Source organism: Haliotis rufescens, unplaced genomic scaffold (genome assembly GCF_023055435.1).
Source record: "Haliotis rufescens isolate VD_foot unplaced genomic scaffold, xgHalRufe1.0.p SCAF_104, whole genome shotgun sequence".
Taxonomy (NCBI): Eukaryota; Metazoa; Mollusca; class Gastropoda; order Lepetellida; family Haliotidae; genus Haliotis; species Haliotis rufescens.
In genome coordinates, this window is record NW_025963785.1 from 241,204 (window position 1) to 248,971 (window position 7,768).

Genomic DNA, 7,768 nt, shown 5'->3' on the forward strand with positions numbered 1-7,768 from the left:
TGTTACACCATATAGCTCATATGCCTGGACATTATAACTGGTGCCATGTGTGGAATGACACCTTGTCTCTATGGCGTTAGGTAACCAAAAAGATATGATTAAAATAGACCTAACCTTGTGTGTTAGTAGACACGTATTAGTGGTGGTGTTTGGACGGATTGAATCAAATAGGCTGGGACTGCCAATTCGCCCCCTTTAAGTCCAAACACATTGAGTGCCACGACCATGGGCGGATACAGAGGGGTGTGTGTGTGTGTGTGTGTGTGTGTGTGTGTGTGTGTGTGTGTGTGCGTGCGCACCTTTTCTGCTTATTTCCTCCCTATGAACCAGGTATTGTGTAACAGCTTGTGTAGCTTTGCCTCCACAATCAGTCAATACAAGACACGGCGTATTCTATCCTGAACACATCACCGGGAAGGGTTTCACAAGCTCATATGACCGCGAGACGCATAATAAACAATTGTGTGGGCCAGATGCAAGAATTATTGTGGTCGAAACTGCATATCTCTTATTGATATACTATTTGTCTCGAGTTTATTCATCAGCAGCAGGTCTGTACTTGTGCATAAACAATAGGTACGGTGGGAGGAAGTCTATTTGGCGACAACTTTACTTAGAGAGCCACTTGATGTGTCAGCTTCAGTATTTGATATAGTTTGTGATTTACATAAATCCGATATAAATTGTTATCAAGGTATGAATTCAGTCATGGGTAGTCCAGAGTCCAGAGGTCCAGAGGGGGTCGATCGATTGGGATCGATGACATGATTCAACCAAGTCAACCAATCCTGTTAGTCGCCTCTTACGACAAGCATAGTCGCCTATTACGCAAGCATGGGTTGCGGAAGACATATTCTACCCCAGGAACTTCACGGGTAAGCATGAATGGTACACGAGAATGCATTTGATTGTGTTTAAGTTTAGATACAATCCCTAGTTACATTTTCCCAAACTTTCCTCGTTCATGTGCAAATGTGACAACAAGAACACGTATACTGACGTTTCCATTAAAATGATATCTTTATGAGAAGGTCATCGTGGAGACGGCTAACGTTTAGTCTCATGAGGCAGTGACAAAATATATAATTTCAGTGAGTTTATATCGGTAGAAACTGAAATTTCAAAGTTGTATTTTCATTAATGTTGAGGATAAAACTGTCCCTCTCGACATTTACGTTAGTTAAACTTTTGCTTTCTGCTTGTTAATGCTATATGAATAAGACATCGCTCCTTATTAGCATCGGATTCTAGCAATACCCCAACTGGTGCATCACAGCCTGCTTACAGTGTGACAACGAGAGGCTTGGCCCCGCCTGCTACTGGGGAAAATGTGCAGTTCTACCCTACCGCAAGTTGCAGGTTTAAGTATAATACTTTCCGTGCTTACAAGCTGAATTGGAACTAATTCACAACCAGTCAGCATGTGTATGCGGACATCAAAGTGACTAGGTATTCTCTGTCAATGAAAATGGACAGACTTCACTATCTCCCTGTCTTCAAGTATCTCCAACTGAATGGGTTCCACCAGCTACCCATGCGGACTTTAGGGGAGGATGTTCCTTCCTTGCCATTGTTACGAAGTGGGAAGCAGAGTTCAAGAAAGAAAGATCCAAGATCAGGAAGGCCTTCATCTGCCACTACTAAGACAATATTGATGAAATACAGGATATACTTAGAGATGATCGAAGACTCACACGTCACAGAGCCAGTACTGTAGGCAACTCACGAGAGAGTTGAGAACATTTTGAGGAAAGAACCGGGCATGACCTTGGGTTCCAAGGCTTCTGACTCCTGATCAGAAACGATCCAGGTTTAACATCTGTCGTGGGAATATACGTCGTTCTGAAACAGACCCTGCTGATTTTGTTCAGCGATTTGGATGATGGATGAGTCTTGTGTTCACCACTATCAGCCAGAGACAACAGGCAAAGCTGTAAAAAACATCTGGCGACAATGAGGACAAAGTGCTGGAAAGGTGATGGGTTTGGTTTTCTGGGAAGCGAAAGGAATCCTACAGGTGGACTAGCTCCCGAAAGGTCAAATGATTAATGGTCAATATTATGCTAATCTGTTCAGCTAACTGCATGAGTATATCAAGACTCTAACGTCGTGGAAAACTCAAGGTGTGTTTTTCCACCAGGACAATACACATGTGCACAAGTGTGTTGTCGCCATGGTGTCATACGCTTATGTGTCATAATGCTTTAATTAAATGATAAAATCAATTTACCCTTCATTGTCTACCCGAGGGCACGGGTGGCCTTGTCGTCTAAGGCGCCGCGATTCGCTATGCAGAGTTTAAGTGGGTTGTTGATTTAAATTACTTAATCAACATAAGTTAGCTTCAGGTGATATCATAGTCTGATAGAGGTTCATATCGTTATCACCAAACATTATCACCTGTCCTGACTGCTTAATAAACATACCAGAGTACAAAGTGCAATCTATTGGTTGATGAACAGACGTGCAGGAAATGCATTACTGTTAATGACTGCGTTAACGTCATAGAACTAATAATCTTTGAATCCATTTCCTTGACTCGTGATATCATAACTAAGGATAAAGGTTGTGTGTTTTGCTAGTTCAACATAATTTATTGAAAGTTTTCGGGTGAAATGAACCAAAACCGTAAGGTACACTGCATTTTTATTTGTATTTGGTATATTTAGACTGCAAGCAAGAGATCACGTATGCCGAATTAAGTGTTTATATACCTATGCCATCATTATGTCCCTGGTTAAAATGGTCACAATCTTCTACATGTCCATTTTTTAAGCCCTGTACTTGTCAAATCATACGCTATTTCATATATAAATCCTATATCCTATGTTGACTCTGACAAATAGTAGTGATTGTGGTCCTAGAAAGAAATCAGACACGCTCATTACTACCTGTAATTACTACGTCATGGAAGACGTTCAATCACATGACGAAATGACGTTTTGCACCTGGTTACGGCACGGATAGGAGGACGACCAAGTTAAGATCGAAAAGGTCACACCTTTTCGTGATGAAGACAGACTATGGCGACGAAATCCTACGATATAGGAAAGATGTTTCGAAAAGTAGAAATGGAAGAATCCAAACAGGAAAGTGAAACAGAAAATTGTATATTCCTTCCCCAATACACATCATTCTGAAAGTGCCTTGTTAAGGCATATAAGTTATACTTGAAACATTGGTAAATTTTGATATAAAAGAAAGTTTGTTTTTTAAAGTATACACTTCCAAAGACAGTAGGGGATTGTGAAATATAAAAGTTGCATCAACAGCAAGAACAATAGCATGACATCATCATAATAGTTCAATGGTAACATTTCAATTTACTCTTTTGTTTTATAGAACCCACGTGGTATTAATTTAACGTGTCTCAAATACTTTCTGTGAATATAATTTCTTTCTTTGGATGTACAAAGGGTTATTGTGAAATATTTGAGACAAGGGTTTGGTGTTACATTTACTGGATTCTTTTTGTGCGGATGTTTATGGAGATTAGGAATCCAGTACAAAAGAAGAATAGCCATGTCTTCAGAATTTAGAGTCAAGTCAAAAGTTTATATAGTACTGAAGCATGGTTTGGTGCGATTTGTTCCTTAGTTAACATACTGGCCTCATATATATACTGGCCTTATTGGATAGGCCACTAATACCAAGTTCTTTTAACAAACATTAATGTAGTGATGCTTACATGTCATAATTCTGTTATCTTATGTTTTGGGACATTGTATCGATTGCGGACTGACGCTGATCACATATTCCTGGATGAAAAAAGAAAGGTTTATTCGTCAGTAATATAGTGTTTGTTGTTTAACGCCGTACTCAGCAACATTATCGAGTCTAGACCTGACAATCCAGTGATGACACCATGAGCATCTACGCCATTGGGAAACGATGACATGCATCAACCTTGTCAGCAAGATTGACCACCCGATCCCGTTGGTCGCCTCTTACGACAAGCATGGGTAGCTCAAGACCAATTATAAGCCGGATCTTCAGTTTTCATGTGATAATTTTCATGTGATTAGTAACGTGATTTTTAACCAGTCACAAATCAACCTGAGATACATATTAAAAGGAGGTTAATAAATCTTTGGGGTTGTAACACTACTGTCATAAGAGGGTCTGACACATGTTGATGGACACCACAGGCAGATAAAATCAGGAATGGAAAGCCCCGGGCATTCAAACGGAATACCCGGGATTTCAAGGATCTGGGCTACCTTGGAGAGTTATCAGACAAAATGAAGGCTCCGTAAAACAATAGGATGACATCACAGGAGGTTTATAACTCCGAACGACACATCCTGCTCATGGTTGTCCACACACAAGCAGTCATTAAATCAGATCAACGCCTGAAGATCTACACGAAAGTGGACATTTGATACAGTTACACAAAGTATGACAGTGTGGGTTGGCTGATTGACTGTCAAACGCCATATAAACAGGTGATAGCTGACACGAACATAAGTGACAGTTTACTATACAATTTACTCAAAGGTGTAGTGAAATGCGTTTTAACGTCGTGTTCAAGATTATTGCACGATGTGTACGTGCGTTTGTATGGCGGACTACTTGCACTACCCCTGACTAATGTGGGTTTGGCAGTGTTAGTCCACAATTTGTTTTTTGTGTGTTTGTTTGTTGTTTAGCGCCGCACTCAGCAATATTCCAGCTATATGACGGACATCTGTCTGTAAATAATCGAGTCTGTACCAGACAATCCAGTGACTGACATCACAAGCAATTGGGATAGCTGACATGCATCAAACCAAGTCAGCGAGCCTGACCACTCGATCCCGTTAGTCGCCTCTTACGACAAGCAAAGTCGCCATGTACGGCAAACATGGGTTGCTGAAGACCTATTCTAACCCTGATCTTCACGGCGCTTACCACGATCAATGGACCAGAGAGTATGCCATTGCATTCTCAACACCCTAAGAGTATAAAGCCCAATTTGCCTATATGGTGACAGATAGACCCGTATTCACATTTGTAATTTATTCTACCGATGACAATGGCTACACCACATGTTATATAAGCAGTGTTTCAGTGCAGGACACAACCAACGCCCCAAAAACGTTCGGATCGCGATCGGAGCACTAAGGGGATCGTAACTCCTTTTCTTTAACACAGACCTACGACAGTCGAAGCTATACCATCGCATTGTGGAACGGGCCCAGATTACTTAATCTGTATTGGTTAAAAAGACAAGTGGATAATTTTTTAATGACGTAAGTTAACCGTGATTGAAAACATGTGTACAACCGTTGCATAATTGTTGAAGCTTGTCCAACGACCAAGGAATATGTATTTTGTATTGTTAGCAAGCAGGAAGTCTTCCTAGTAGACATATATAGACAATGTTCGTGCAAAATCCGACATGATGTCGGATGTTTGCGATGTTTTCGTTAACACAGTGTAACATAACGCGTTTACAATGACAATATATAACTACCTACACCATTCCGTTTTCATTCACTTTGAAAAGACGGTTGAGATATAGTACTCAAGGGAAGTTAAAGAACATCCGATTCTTTCACAGTACTGTAGGTGATCTATCATGGCATTACTACAGTAATATGAAAGAATCGGATGTTCTTTAACTTCCCTTGAGTAGTATATAATAGGTTTAGACGACCAAGGAATGTCAGACTGCTTGTATATATGAGTAAAACTCAAACCTTTTCCGGTGATATGTTCTACGCATATTGCTTATTTTCAGAACCATGGCTGAAGAACTAACTTAGTGACTTGTCTTTGTATAGTATTCATATATTTGTAACACATGTCAGTGAAATAGCCAGTGATACATTAGACCTGGGTTCAAATCCAACATTGGAACAATATGAGTGAGTGAGCGGTTAAACGCCGCTTTTAACAGTTTTCCAGTTATATCGCGGCGTGTAAGCTTAACGCGGGAGGAAAGCCTGAAGTAATGCAGGTCTCAGATGTTTACCACTTCGGTGAAACCCACGAGCACGGGTTTGGTTCTGACAAACCTAGAAACATAATTGGGGCGAACCGGGATTCGAACCCACAATCATAGGTTTCTGGCGTGCCCAAGGAACGCCACCCGTGCCCCCCTTGAAAACGGAATACAGATCTATACTGTTTAGTAAAGTTGCTATCCATTATTGTCTAGTTTGTCATACGTCTACTTCTGAGGAATGAATTTCAAACAATAGAAGAATTCATTGTCTACGCGAGGTATGCATTACGTGCCAACATGCGCATTTGTCCCACACAGTGCACGCCAAATGTTTCCAGCCATGCGCAGATATGTTGTTCTTCTGTCATAAAGAATGTCATGTCTGCGTCTCTGTACTGCTGTTATTTCGACAAGCGTTCCTGGGGTGCCAGAATTCACCACAGAGCACCATGATTCAGAGAGGCAGGGTCTGTAGACTCGTGAGAGAACAACATTCGATCCCTCCATCTGCACAACTGTGTCCGGTCGACAATGTATTCCTACCAGCGACGGGTGATGATTTGAGAGCCTCTCGAGCAAACAATATCTCGTAGTGTCTCACTCCGCTTCCCTCGCCATTGTGCACACATAAACCACTTTCATGTCCACTTGATCAGATTGGGGTCATTGTAAACAGCATTTCAGTACAAATTACAGCCTTATTTATATCCGATCTTACACATAAATATCTGCAAGGAAGCGATAATTTGGAGCATAGTAATAAATTTGTCCTTCCTCTCGATCTTTCAAACATTGTGTTATTGTGTTAAGTTAAACATTATATTGGCAGAAGTATTGCAAGACCATATTTCCATCATAATCACCATCATCTTGTTCATATAACTTCTTAGTAAAAAACCGACAGAGATTTTGGACTTGACTCATATTGCGACCTTTCAATCCATAAGAGAAATATTGTCACCCTTGAGATCAATTGGATTTTTATTTTACGGATCCTCAAAAGCAAAATTTCACAAGTATGAATTTAAATCAAAATCAAGATGACTTTACAAAGGGGCCAGACTTTACAGACCTCCACCATAAAGATGAATATTGCGTGCAGCTTTAAACAACAAACAAAACAAAACAAACTTTACAAAGATGCTGCTAATAGCTGAAATTCTTATCCTTATTAGTACTCCAACTTCTAAATGCCTATCAAAGAAGAAACAGAGTAGATGAATTCAGTGTAGATGGCCAATCCCTAAACTCTTCTCTAAGGTTTACCGTTTGTCTTTCAAATGATGCAGTTTATACAGTATAGAGTGTTTATACATGTAGTAGATATGACCAACATCAAATTTGATGCTTCTCTTCTTAAGGATTTTATAATCAGGCCTGTTTATGTGTTAATGTGTATTTTGTTTTGTTAAATTGCCAAACGAATATGTATGTCTAAATTTCATATATTGAAGGCATCTCTAATATATGAAACTACATCGAGTTGACCGTTTGTATAGAAAAATATGTCATATATAAACCCATGGATGTGCATAGTGCGAAGTCTCGTGTTATACCGCCGCACTCAGCAATACCCCTGCTATATGGCGACGGTCTGTAAATATTCGAGTCTGGACCAGAAAATCCAGTGATTGACATCATGAGCATCGATCCAAGCAATTGGGATACAATGACATGCATCAACCAGGACAGCGAGCCTGACTTTAGTCACCTCATATAGGATACATGTAAACATTAAGGTTCAACACTGGCAATACACGTACAATCTTAGACCATGACTAAGTGATTAGGTTTGAGATTGGTGGTGCATTCAACCGTTAAAATTGTTAAGCCAGCGGT